Below are 14,560 nucleotides of genomic sequence, written 5' to 3' on the forward strand. Positions count from 1 at the left end.
TATTGCTCATTACAATGTGTTACAAAATGCAGATGATTGATTTTAAATTTACATTGTGAATGTGAAAGAACATAACTCATTGCATCAATGAAAGAAAAGGACCTGATGCAAACTAATCCAAGGAATTTGAATCATCATTGTGTGTTCTCATTACAAGTAGAGGGTGACAATTCTCGAGATTTTCAATTTCCCAAAATCGAGAGATCCCGGGAGTGTTTTAACTATGCCAATAATGCCAATAATGTATAAAGAAAAGTTATAAATATGTTTCTTTTTAATGAATTCAGTTACGATTTATTCATACTTAATCAATGAAACTTTAATTAGAAGCCTCATTATTTTTGGGAACCATGATCTACCTTTTGATTTTTTGAATCTGCAAATAAAACTTGTTGTCTGAACTTGTTATTAGATTTTTGTGAAGTAAAAAATTGCTAATATATAATTTCCTAGTATCGGAATTTTTGCAATATGATGAATAGCGACTCAAAACAACAATTTAAAGTTGTTTTTTTTTCTTTATTAAGGTCATCTGTAAATATTCATTGAAGAAATATGTAGTTATCAGGAAAACCCGATTGTTCACATTTGGCGGACCTTAACTTTACTAAGCTTGCCAGAGTTTTTTTTTCTTTTAAAATATAATTTAATATAGAGGTTGAAGCGAAACACAAAATGACTTATTGACATCAAAAATAGAAATTTCCTTGATACAGCGAAATTAAATTAATAAGAATAAAAAAAACTGGATTATAAGGATTGCTATGCTTGAAAGAGGAATGGAAATTATACTTATTAGAATGTAACAAAAATGACTTTTTGGCGGGCATTCAAGGGTTTGTTCTGGTGGGCATACTAAGCCCAAATCCAAAATATGAGCTTGATTGGACGTAACAGGAGCTGGTGCTCCGCCCTTCAATTTTAAATGAAATTTAACCAGTAAAAAAAGATTTTTTCAAAAATGTCACTTTTTGATGCATTTTGGCCAATGAAGCGTTTATTTTCAACATCACTGGCGTGTAGGCCAGATCCTTGCTCATCTTTTGGTAAATATAACATTGAAATTTGGAGCACCCTGGAGCTTGGTACAGGCCTTCAAAGTTTGGCATTTTTCCGAAAAATCGGCCCCAGCAAAATCAAATGGCGTCTAGGGCGTCGCGAGGTGCGACGCATATCTTTTTTGAATGGACCGATTTTTCGAAAAAAATTCAAACTTTGAAGGCATTTACCGAGCTCCAGGTTGCTCCAAATTTCAATGTTATACATACGAAAAGATGCGCAAGGATCTGGCCTACACGCCAATGATGTTCAAAATAAACGCTTCAGTGGCCAAAATGCCTCGAAAAGTAACATTTTTGAAAAAATCTTTTTTTACGGGTTAAATCCCATTTAAAATTGAAGGGCGGAGCGCCAGCTCCTGTTACGTCCAATCAAGTTCATATTTGGGATTTGGGCTTAGTATGCCCACCGGAACAAACCCTTGAAAACCCGCCAAAAAGTCATTTTTGTTACACTCTAATGGCCATGCCGAAGCAATCTAGGTGTTCACTTGTTAAATATTGGATTATGATGTCTTTGTTCCCACGTATTCTAAGACAAGACAAAATAAATATTAAAATAATGTCTCGCCCCCCTCCTCGATGCATTTAAAAAAAATCAAAAATCGCAAAATGATTTATGATTTCAGATTGAGGATTGGTTCAGCGTGAAAATAACACAAAGAAACCAAATCCTGGCCGCTAAGACATATGCTTGCAACCTCATGTAGTAAGTAAGCCGCACGCCATGGCGGAAGGCAATTATTATTGAAATTGAATGTACCTAAAATGTTTTTTCGTGGAAAGGTAGCTAAGGGGGTCCCTTTTCGATATCTGTGACCTAGAAAATATTTCACCTAGGGATTTTCGATTTTTTGTCATTTTCAGTTTTTAACTGTATAAATGGAGGCGCACGGTACTTTTGGTTACTTTGCGGTTGCACAGCACCTCCTAATCCTTTTAATTGCAATGGATACTGATCAAAGGGGTCGTCCATGAAATATTTCACAATATTTAAGGCCCCACCCACCCTTACAACCCCCTCCTCATCCCCTTATTTATTTAACAAAGACAATAACATTATTTTGTAGTATGAGGCGTCATCCATCAAGTATGGCACACTAAAATCAGCAAAATAACCCCTGCCACACATTGTCACGCTGACTACGCCTCCTCCCCCTTGAAAAGTACGACACGTTTTTACCCTAATCTTATTTTTTGTACATTTTTATTTATTTTATAATTCTGAGTTCAATTTAACAGCTTATCATTTTTATAGGATATGTTTTTAATTTTTGTTATTGTTGAAATCACGATTGATGATTCAAGTAAGTAAGTAATGATTTAAGTATATAATATCTATCATTAACAACTCTGTTTCTTAATGCCTTTTATCATGTTTGATTTATGAGTTACGTTTATTAAACATCGAATTACTTTATGTAAATATTTTACAACCGTGGTGTAGGGCTAAGCGTGGTTGCCTCTCACCCAGTCGGCCTGGGTTCGATCCCAGATGGTCCCGGTGGCATATTTCGAGACGAGATTTGTCTGATCACGCCTTCCGTCGGACGGGGAAGTAAATGTTGGTCCCGGTATAATCTAAAGGTTATGTCGTTAGCTCAGTCCAGGTGTAGGAGTCGTCTCCCTGGGTCCTGTCTCGGTGGAGTCGCTTGTAGGCAGTTGGACTCACAATCTAAAGGTCGTCAGTTCGAATCCCGGGGTGGATGGAAGCTAAGGTGTAAAAAGAGGTTTGCAATTGCCTCAACAATTAATCCTTCGGACACCTAGTTTCGAGTAGGAATCTCGCAATCGACAACGTCAAGGCAATGCTGTAGAGCGAACAATTTTATTTATTTAGGCCAGATATTTCAAATGTTTTATATAAATAATGCACTTGTTGTACCTTATCCAGTAAAAACACAATGAACTTATTTTGCAGCATGCCGAGAATCGCACTACCTAGCACTCGTCAGCCAAATCAACCGTAAATTTTGTTTTTTTTTCTGCTAATCGGTTGTGCTGAAATTAGTCGAGCTAGGTATATGCAACTAACTGTGTAAGGATACCAAGGGTACTGGAAACAGAAAAAAAAATGAAGATTCAGGCTTAAAATATTTACAAAAAAGTTATTTGATGTTAGATAAGCTTAACTCATAAATCAAACATGACACAAGGCATTGATTGAACTCAGAACTAAAAAAAAGTAAAAATGTAAAAAAAAAAACAAATTACAAAACGTGCCGGACTTTTCAAGAGGGGGTTGCGTGACAATGTGTGGCATAGGGGAGGGGGTTATTTTTGCTGATTTTAGTGTGCCATACTTTATGGACGCCGCATACTAAAAACAATGTTATTATCTTTGTTAAATAAATTAGGGCGGTGGGGTGGGAGGGGGGTTGTAAGGGTGGGTGGGGCCTTAAATATTGTGAAATATTTCATGGACGACCCCTTTGATCAGTATCCATTGCAATTAAAAGCATTTGGGAGGTGCTGTGCAACCGCAAAGTAACCAAAAGTACCGTGCGCCTCCATTTATACAGTTAAAAAACTGAAAATGACAAAAAATCAAAAATCCCTAGGTGAAATATTTTCTAGGTCACAGATATCGAAAAGGGACCCCCTGAGCTACCTTTCCACGAAAAAACATTTTAGGTACATTCAATTTCAATAATAATTACCTTCCGCCATGGCGTGAGCCGTGCTAGTTTATGCTGAGAAATTTAGAAAATCAACTCTTTTTTTCTCACTAAAACTCAAATATCTCGGCTCTGGATTGTCGAAATTGTGGATGGTGAAATTTCTTACAAACTACATACATTGATTCTACTTACAAAAGTGGTCTACCCAAAATTTAAATGAGCATTAATAAAATAGATTAAAAAAAATGCTATTTTCGACGCAAAAGTATCCTAAAATCTAACAGAAAATCTAAAATCTGTAAACGATAATTGGTAACATAACGCAAAAAATTGGATTTGGACTCCCTTCACCCCTCGTAACAAAATTTCCATACAAATTTTATTTTTTGTATTGAGCGTAACACGGCCTAAGACCACCCCCCCCCCAACTGCGTTACGTAATAAAAGAACGCTCCCTTATTTGCCTATTGCTCGAAAACAATTCATTTGTGTTGAGAACATTCAAATGACTTGCGGATGAACAATTTAATGCATTTTTGAAATTGATTGATTGTAAATTAATCGATAACCGGTACAATTTTTTTTTCAAATCCGTCGTGAAACTACTTACTTTTCCTGTCATTCTCGAACTACGGCCTACTTCTCTCAACCAAAAATAACAGAATCGAAAAGTAATGCTTTTCGATATTAGGGGCCCAAAAGTTCTTCTTTTCATAACTCCAATGGGTAGTCACTCGGTGGACCTCGATGGATAAAAGTAGGACTCGTGCTGGATAAAATCTTCTTTTTGTGACTTTTAGCATGAACTACTATTTTACAAAAGAGACTCAGGACATAATGCAAACTAATCCAAGGAATTTGAAACATTGCAATGTGTGCACTGATTACAAGTTATTTTAAAAAAAAATGTTTTAAAAGTATCTTTTTCCAGTGTTTTAAGAGTTTTTTTTAATCAGTGATCTTAAGTACCTCTGTTTTATTTATCAGTCTGTTATTTATGTAAAAAAATCTCAACAATTCGATGCCTCTGTGCTCTTGTACTAAGCTTGCTGGTTTTCTTATTTAGTTAGCATGAGAGAGCACAGAGGCATCGAATTGCTAAAAAATATGAACTGAAAAAGAACATTATATTTAACATCAATATAATTTGCTACCAAAAAATCAAAGAATTTGAAAAATTATGTATTTGCGAATCAAGTTTCCATTTTTTATGAAAGCAGTTTTTTTATGAAAGCAGTAATTATGTTTGTGGTAAAAGGAAAACTATTTTTAGTTAGGCCATTGTAAACATTTTTCAAAGCAAAAAAAAAACATAATTTAAAGGTACAATAAGCCACGGTCTTAATATTTCAATGCAAAAAGTATTAGAAAAATTGTAATACATGGTTGTTTTGCCATCACCAGTTTAAAAAAAATCAAAATCTTATCGATATTTTGCGGAAAACAAAATTTGTGCGGTACTGTACATCAATATTTTGGCAAAATTCTGAAGTTTTTACATTTTATTTCCTTAGGGAGCAAATAAAAAATGAGAATAAAAAAACATTTTCAAAAGACCATTTGTCTTGAAATGTCGTTTTGATGCAAAATAAATAACTGTAGTTTCAGAAGAGTTATGTAACAATCTGAAATAATAAACAAACAGCAAATTATAGAAGATAAAAAAATTATAAATCTGTTTTATTTTTTTTTTCTTTTTCAACTAAAGGACTTGTTTTGAAGTACAGTAAAATGGGGTAACTTTGATAGGTTTCTTTCCGCAACATGAAGAGTACAAATTAAAAACGTACGGAATGGTACAGAATCATGCTGACCGTGGTAGAGAAGTGTTCAAAGTACTACCAAAGGACTACTAGCAGAAGTCTTCATAAAATTTTGAAAAGTTTAAAAAGTTAGTAAACTATAATTAAGAAAATGAGGATGAATTGCATTAATTTAATCTTCTCAAAGTGTGATGATTTTCTCAATGAACATGATTTTGAATCGAAAAACGGAATTTTTGGATTCTTTGGACAATTTTCTACTAGGATAAGGGAAAATAAGTTTGTAAATAATAAATTTTATGTGGTTTTAAAACAAAATTAAACAAAATCTCCAAATTTATAGGCATTTTCAGTTGAACAAATTTGATGTAAAATGTGAATAATTTGAATTCGTGCTTCTTATTCAGTTTTAAATTCAATATGAATCGATAATGTTATAAACAAAACTATTTTTATCGAGTTTCAGGCAAAATTCAAACTTTTTAACTATTTTACATAAAATACATATCTAAGTCAACTAATTATAAACAATGATTTTTTTTCTTTAAAACTGTATCAGCAACCTTAGTAATGGTACATTTGACCAAGGGGTTTCCAGCATCGTGTCAGACTGGTCACTAATCCGGAATTACTTGGAATTTGAGCAAGTAATTCTGTAATTCCGGATTTACTGAGTAATTCCAGAGTAACCCTGGTAATTCCTAATAATCCCAGTAATCCTGGTAATTCCATAATTCTTGTTTGTGAAAACATACTTCAGAAAATAATAAAAAATAACTGTTAAAAAGATAATTTCGATAAACCTTTTATGATTCTATTTATTTCCTATTAATTTTCATGTAAGAAACCAAATTTACAGCTAGTACGGGATCATTCGGATTTTGAGTAAGTAATTCAGTAATTCCAGAATTACTCCGCAATTCTGCAGTAATTCCTGTAATTCTGGAATTACCTAGTAATTCCGTAGTAATTCGAGTAATTCCATAGTTACTCAGTAATTCGTGTATTTCCCATCAATTCAAGTAACTACTAGTAATTCTTTAAAGGTAAATTGGCAGAATGAATTTTGCTTTTCCTTGATGCCTTTATGGTTGTAAGAAGTACAGAGCGGATTCGGAATGTCCGCAAATTTGGATGCTCTCTAATTAAAAATATATATACGGATGAAAAACAATTCAAACGTCAAAATCAGTTGTCAAACTGATGTTGATATTTACCCCATTATTCGATGATTTTCAAGGAGGGCGTCCAATTTTACCGGGTTTTGAGTTTCCCGGAAAACGGAAAAATATAATATTAATTATCGGGAAATTTCTGAAAACGTCATAAAATATATGTTTTCTTTATATTTGTTAAGTTTTTAAAATCATATTATTAGCTCAATACTATTAATATCAATCTAAACAAGGATAGCACTTAGTTTTAGATTTTTTTTGTTCTTTGTCGTGCTTTGAATTTTAAATGCACTCAAACGCCATAATCAGTTGTTGATATTTACCCAATTCGACGGTAACATTTCAAAAGGCATCATGTACATTTTGACACTTTCTGGGTTATTGCATATTCTGAAAGTACTCCTAACAAGCTACCTCTCCACCAAAAATGAGCAAAAGTTACTTCAGTAAAGTCTGTTTAATCATGATTTTAAATAAAGTAACATAAACAAAATCTCTGCCATCAGCAGTCCCTGTTTATATAGCCCTATCAACCTGTCAAACAAAAGACTACATGAACCTCGTGACGAAAAAAAAGCATCATGAACAAAGCGCCATGTACATTCGGCGAAGAAAAACGAATCATAACAAAGCGTCCCCCTCAATGACAGCAGGGTGATATAGACGTTGTTGATTTCAAAAGGAGTTATGTTTGTTTTTCTTAAATAAAACGACGGAAATAATGTTTTATTGAATTTGGATGATCAAGTATCAATGAAAGCAACGTTTTTCATCGTTTGTTATTATTAGAACATCTTATTTTGCTTTTATATTAAAATGGGAATTGAAAATGGATGCTCAACATTCAAATGCGTTTTTCTCAAAACGCATGGTTTGTACATGATGCTTTTTGAAATGTTGGCGTCGAATTGTTCGATGATTTCCTAGCAGGACGTCAAATTTTCCGAGGTTTTGAGTTTCCCGGAAAACGGGAAAAATATTTATTTATTCCCGGGAAGTTTTTGAAAAAGTCATAAAATCTATGTTTTGTTTATATTTGTTATGTTTTTCAAGCTTTAAATTTATAGAATTAGCTCAATACTATTAATATCAATCTAAACAAGGAAGTTTGGTTGCTTGAAAACTTGAAAAGTTGCTGTTCAAATTAAATAAGTATCTTATAAATATTTATTTTATATTTATTTCTATATGACATGACTAAAACAGCTTAAAAATTGGTTTAAGGCAGGCCTACCCAACGTCCGGCCCGCGGGCCGGATCCGGTCCGTGAAGTCATTTTATCCGGCCCGCGACCGATTTTCAAAATAGTTCTATGAACGGCCCTTAAGGCTGTTCATGAAATACTCAATAAATTTAAAAAAAATTTGTTAAGAGCAAATATTTAAATAAAATATTTGGCATAAAATGTTGCTAATTTAACGTTTTGTTTGGATTTTGTCTTTTATTTTTTTTAAATGATTTTATTTTACATTTAAACATTCTTTATGTTCGAATTTAATTCTTATCATGTTTGCAAAAAGATTGCAAAGAAAAACAAAGTTTTTTTTAAGTTTTTGCTGTTTTAACTTCTAATTAAATTTTAACTTTTTTGAGGATTTTGATCAAAATAGATTTTTCATAAACGAATAAGCAAAAATAATGTATTTTTTCAGAACAACTTTTAGTCATAAGGTTTTGGTTGAAAAAAGCTTTAAAAGGCAAATTAATCATATTGAAAAAAAATTGCTGCAAATATTTATAAAAAATAACAAAATGTCTTAAAATAAGTCAAGAAATCAGAGAGCAAAAAACAACAACAACAACGCAAACATTTGGTACGTTCGTTTGAGGGCTAGTTCCACACTGAGTGCCGCACTCAGAGCTGTCAAAGTGTTTGTTTGAAGAAACTCGCGCTAGTTCCGCACGAGTTTCGCCGCCATCTTGGAACTGAAACTCTAGTGCCGCACTTGATATTTTTTCAGTTTCATGCGAGTTCCATGCACACTGAAAAATGATGTTCGATTGAACCAAAATTGGCACCGACGAGTGCGGCACTCAGTGCCGCACCGGCTGTTCAAACGAACGTACCAATTGTTTTTATTTGCGTAAAGAAGATTTGAGTCCAAATTTCTTTTCAATAAATTTTATCTTGCCTCGTTGTTTTTTCAAACTTTAAAAAAGCTTGCAATTTAATTTTTTTTTGTTAATGATATCAGGGTATTTAACTTCAATTGACAAAAACAGTTACAATTTAATTTAAACCAAAACAAATTAAAAATAAATCAAAAAAACACATCTCAGAAATGTTATCTTTGTTTTTCTTTCTTAAAATCAAAATATATAAATCATATTTGCAACACTAGTTTATTTATTTGTTTATTTGGAACAACCTTAATGAAAAAATTAATGAAAAACATTATTAAACATTAGTTCCGGCCCGCCACTGTGTCAGAACAATCATATCTGGCCCGGAGGGCCAAAAGGTTGGGCACCCCTGGTTTAAGGTGTCTAAAAAACAAAAATGACAACAAATAAGGTACCATTTATGTAAAATTTTAGAAAAGTTTAAACTTATTAATTGTAATACTAATGTTATTTTCTGGCCAAATTAAGATTTTTGTTTAATTCCGGGAATTACCCGTACAACATATAAAAATCCCGGGAATTTTGTGCCGGAATTCCCGGGTTGGACGCACTATTGCCGAGCACGTGGTTTTGTGCGTTTGACAGCTGTCATTCAATCCAATTCCAAAGACTTTTCTCAATATGCTGGAAACTAGGCAGTAATTCCAAGTTATTTTTTATAAATTTGAGCAATTCTGCGTGGTTTCTGGAAATCCCAAGTAATTCTGGGAAATCAAAGTAATCCGTGGCATATTGCCAGTAATCCTGGTAATTCCATTTAGACTGGTCAGTAATCCTTGATGCTGGAAACCCCTTGCATTTGACTTAAAAATAGAGTCAGAACACCTTAAATCTGATTTTAACAAGAAAAAGTATGACAATCAAAGTCACCCCGGAATTTAAACTAAGAATGTTAAAAATAACTATTTTTATACACACTATTGAAAAAAACTTTGTTTTCAAAACAGCGCAAAGACTTTGTGTGACCTACCCCAGTACATGTTTTTCTTTTTAAATAATTATTTTGAGAAAAACCTTACCAGTTGGATAATATGCCAAAAAATAATTGAAATCCTATCAATGTCACCCCGGTTTACGCTATCATGTATATGAAAAATAACATTGTTAGAATTGTTTAAGAATTATGTATAGATTAAAGGCTATTTGAAGATTAAAAGAAGGAACCCCCATTGTTTTTTTTATATATTTGGAAAGATAATTGATTACCCTACATAGAAATGTCATGTAGATCGAACAATAATGTACCTGTGACGTATCGGAACAACATCGTAAAACTGGGCATTTATAAAGCACACCAAAATAATTTCTACAATATAGCCTGGGTAATTTCACGCACTTATGCTGTTCTACACATTGTAGCAAGTTGGAAAACGGACCTCAGGCTCCTTGAAGCGAACGAGTTGGATGAAATTGGAGTTTTTGCAAGTCTAATTTTTCTCCTCTTTTAATGTAAAATAGCATATTGTAAAGTAAAAATTGCACAGCAAAGTTTCATCCGAACAAAATGCTAACGAGGGATTTTAAATTTAAAAGAAACCATAATATTTTTTGATAAAATCAAACAAAACAAATTAAAAGATTTATTTTTTTATTTGAAAAAAAAACTAATAAGAAAGTAAATTAAGCAACCAAACAACCAGCATTTCACTCGAAGCACAAAACACTGAGCTATTCCATCAAGTTCGCCCGCTCGCTTTCGACTGATTGAATCATTGCGTGTCGTTCATCATAACTCGATAACTGAAAGAAGGTCATTTCAAACGCTCGATATCGCACCCAAAGCTGTCGCCAACGCTGTCGGTGCCTTCTGTGACAGAGAACACAGCCAAGACCTGACCTTCGCGTGTCACATCGCAGGAGAGATGAGATCTTATCTTGTGCGACGCGACACCGCAATTGAGTTGTTATCGAGTGTGATAAAAATCTTGATTCTCTGGAATTTTAAGCAATGAAATTTTTAGATTTTTTTGTTAAATTTTTTAAATATATTTTTCATAAATTTATACTGTTTCAAAAATCACGTTAAAATGTAAACTTTATTGCTGATTTCCCATAGAATTGCCCTACACACAATCTAGCAAGGAAGCATCTTTCGCTGTCGAAGGTGAAAAGAGGAAAAATCAACAGCAGGAAAGGTGTCACCACCGAAAATGTCAAGATGACATCAGGCCGCCACTTTCAATCACGACGCGGTACATATTGAGGGCCCTCCGAGTTTTTCGCAGGTGTTTTTTTCGGGGGAGGGTGACAGAGTGAAAACGGTGATATTGCTAATGACATTCGCTTTGAAGATGAATTTTCCCTGCGGGATTAGTTTTCATCACCACCTGGCCAGCTGTCAGTGATTTGTTTTCAAGTGGATTGGGGTTGCTTGGAAATGGGGTTAATGCTCTTTTAGCTAAATTTTATTTAAATGAATTAGTTCCTGACAAATTCGTGAATTTTAAATTATTGATCACATTAAATCCCTCCATATCTACTCAAAATCAGAAAATATCACAATGCCACAACGACTGCTACTACTTATCGACCAATTTGCAGGCATCGTTGCCTCCAAACGAAGCACATCAATCATCCGCCCGTTTTGGCCCAAAACCGCAATGCTATTAGAGCAGATAAATAATAACCACGATTCGGGGAGCACTTTCAGAACCAACCACGCCAACATCAGCAAAAACCAGACATAAGAATTTGGCAATCGATACGGTCTAGCAAATTTTGGTTCAAATCTGCTCTATAAGATTAGTTTAATGTCTCTCTAAGTTAGTTTTAAGAGCGAGTCCACGAGCAAAGCATACCCATCTCGCATCGACCTCACCAATCTGCCTGAAATTTTCAGGGGTTGTTTGTACATATATAACTAGCATCTGGCCAAAATATGAGCACTCTAGGTCAACGGGAAGTGGGGCAAATCGGGACACAAAGTTTGAAGGTTCAAAAACGTCAAAAATCTTAAAAAAGGCTATAACTTAGGCAAAATTCAATTTAATTTCAAAATTCAAAATGCATCTGAAAGGGCTTGAAAAATGCAACAAAATGCAGGGTAGAGCATCCTAATTGATTATTTCTAAAGGGAGTTATTGGCATTTTAGTGAAAAAATAGCATAATTTTCAAACTCAAATAAAAAAGTGTTCCATCCAGATATCAACTCGGTTCGACCTGCAGCTTGTAGGGGACATCTGGGACTACCATCTGAGACTGAGAACGCTTTGGGTAAGGCAGTTTAACATATTAAATATACACTTTTACTTTTTGTGAATTTTTTGGTTGTAAATTTTTGCTCGGGGGACCCCTTAGATCCCATTTCTTGGTGATAATTTTATCATATTCGTGTTCCTGAGACAATTTCACAATAGAAACATGTATAAAAATGTGTATTTTCATCCATTTTAACCCTTTAAAAAATGAAAGTTAAAAAAAATTGAGAAGCTGCTTTTTTCTGGTGTCATCTAGTATCCTTGGAAACGAACTTGATTTTCAATAAATGTGAATCGAAGATTTTTTTTAACTTTTATTTTTTAAAGGGTTAAAATGGATGAAAATAAACATTTTTATACATGTTTCTATTGTGAAATTGTCTCAGGAACACGAATATGATGAAATTATCACTAGAAAATGGGTTTTAAGGGGTCCCCCGAGCAAAAATGTACAACCAAAAAATTCACAAAAAGTAAAAGTGTATATTTAATATGTTAAACTGCCTTACCCAAAGCGTTCTCAGTCTCAGATGGTAGTACCAGATGTCCCCTACAAGCTGCAGGTCGAACCGAGTTGATATCTGGATGGAACACTTTTTTATTTGAGTTTGAAAATTATGCTATTTTTTCACTAAAATGCCAATAACTCCCTTTAGAAATAATCAATTAGGATGCTCTACCCTGCATTTTGTTGCATTTTTCAAGCCCTTTCAGATGCATTTTGAATTTTGAAATTAAATTGAATTTTGCCTAAGTTATAGCCTTTTTAAGATTTTTGACGTTTTTGAACCTTCAAACTTTGTGTCCCGATTTGCCCCACTTCCCGTTGACCTAGAGTGCTCATATTTTGGCCAGATGCTAGTTATATATGTACAAACAACCCCTGAAAATTTCAGGCAGATTGGTGAGGTCCAAACGACGTCCCATACAAAGGGGTATGCCCTGTTCGTGGACTCGCTCTTAACTATTTAATAACTTTTTTATTTTAAGTTAAAAAAAAATCTCAAACAACTTCAAAAACTCTTAAAAAAAAGAAAACACCACCCTAAATCAATTTTGCGCCACATTCTAGGAAACGCTCAAGTACCACGCGGCTCCTCCGAGAATCGCCGGCACTTAACAGTTTCAAGTAGAGCGTCCATCTCAGAACGACGATGCATCACGCGTTCAGCTCATGTGTGAGCTACAGCATACATTGGAGAGCTGAAAATATCAAATTTAAAAAAAAAACATGGCCCACCGTGGGTAGACGTTTGTACGATTTAACTACAAATATAAAATGGCGCTATTTTTAGATCAAAAAGAAAACAGGTGGATTTATAGAACATCGCAAGCGTTCTTTTTTTTTTTGGAATATGAGCTCTCGTGCTTCGAAATTGCCGCGCTGATTTACGCATCCTCATTCGGTGAAGAGTATGTACATTTAAATTGAAATGAAACAAGTTTGCCTCGTTGGCGAGGAAATTTATGCGGCCATTAATCACGCACGAATGCAAATTATTTCTAATAGTGCAAAGCGAAACTGAAATTGACAGGTAGAAACTGTAATTGTCGATAGAAATAAATGATTCCAATTTTTTTGAAGTACATTCTATTTGATTTCAAACTTATCGCCAATCATAAAGTTAGTTCTAAAAATACATTGAAGATCTAACTGAAATCATATGAAATTGTTACAACAAAGCAATTATTTTTTTATAGAAGAACACAGTAAAATCTTGTAAAAATTTGGAAGGTGTAAATTTAAAAAGCAGTAATATTACTCGGATTTCCCGGGGCAGAATTCACAATTCCCGGATTTTTTTTTATTTGACCCGGTTTCTCAAAATTGAAAAACATGTTTTGGTTTGGAAATTCAGATTTGGTTGAGAAAATAGTGGAACAGTTCAATACATAGATTACTATAGATTTTTTGAAGAATTTAAATTTGTATTCGGCATATGAACATAAATTTGACCTATTAATGAACATTCTTTACATTTTAAAATGTATATTTTTGGAGTTTTATCTAACTTTTTTTATTTCTGGGTGTTTTTAAACCCGCCATGCATCAGAGGTATTCACCAAGCAAAAAAAATAAAAAAATGGTATATTGCGCATTTTGCACTTTACTAGAGTCCTGCGCAATTATTTTCATCACAGTATTTTTCTATCACAGTGAGTTTTCATCACAATGGTGACGAAAACCCGTTGCTAAGGCAGGCTGTTTATGTTTATTTATTTTGCGAACGTTCATAAACTTATGGCTTGTCCAGTGCAGTGAAAGTGATTCGGACCGGGTAATCCCAAGACTAGCAAGGTAATTGATTATTTGAGGGAGACAATTACGACAGCTTATTCTGGCTGAGGAATTCTAGTCTTCGGTCTTCTTGCAGCTATGTTCGCGCCACATGGATGATGGAAAACCTGCGGGCGTTGGAGACACGCGTCTTCACTTCTTATTCTCGGCATCCCCTACATTAACTGATCCGGTGCTGCCCAGAGGGTCCTTTCATGGCGATGAAGGCCAGAAGCCTGATAGTTATTGTCCTCTACGGCCATCTTATAGGGTGGCGACAAACGGCGGAGGTGGGATCAACTGCACGGGATTCACGCTACAGATCAATCCGAGATGGACGGAT

The sequence above is a fragment of the Culex quinquefasciatus genome, chromosome 3 (genome assembly GCF_015732765.1).
Source record: "Culex quinquefasciatus strain JHB chromosome 3, VPISU_Cqui_1.0_pri_paternal, whole genome shotgun sequence".
NCBI classification, from domain to species: domain Eukaryota; kingdom Metazoa; phylum Arthropoda; class Insecta; order Diptera; family Culicidae; genus Culex; species Culex quinquefasciatus.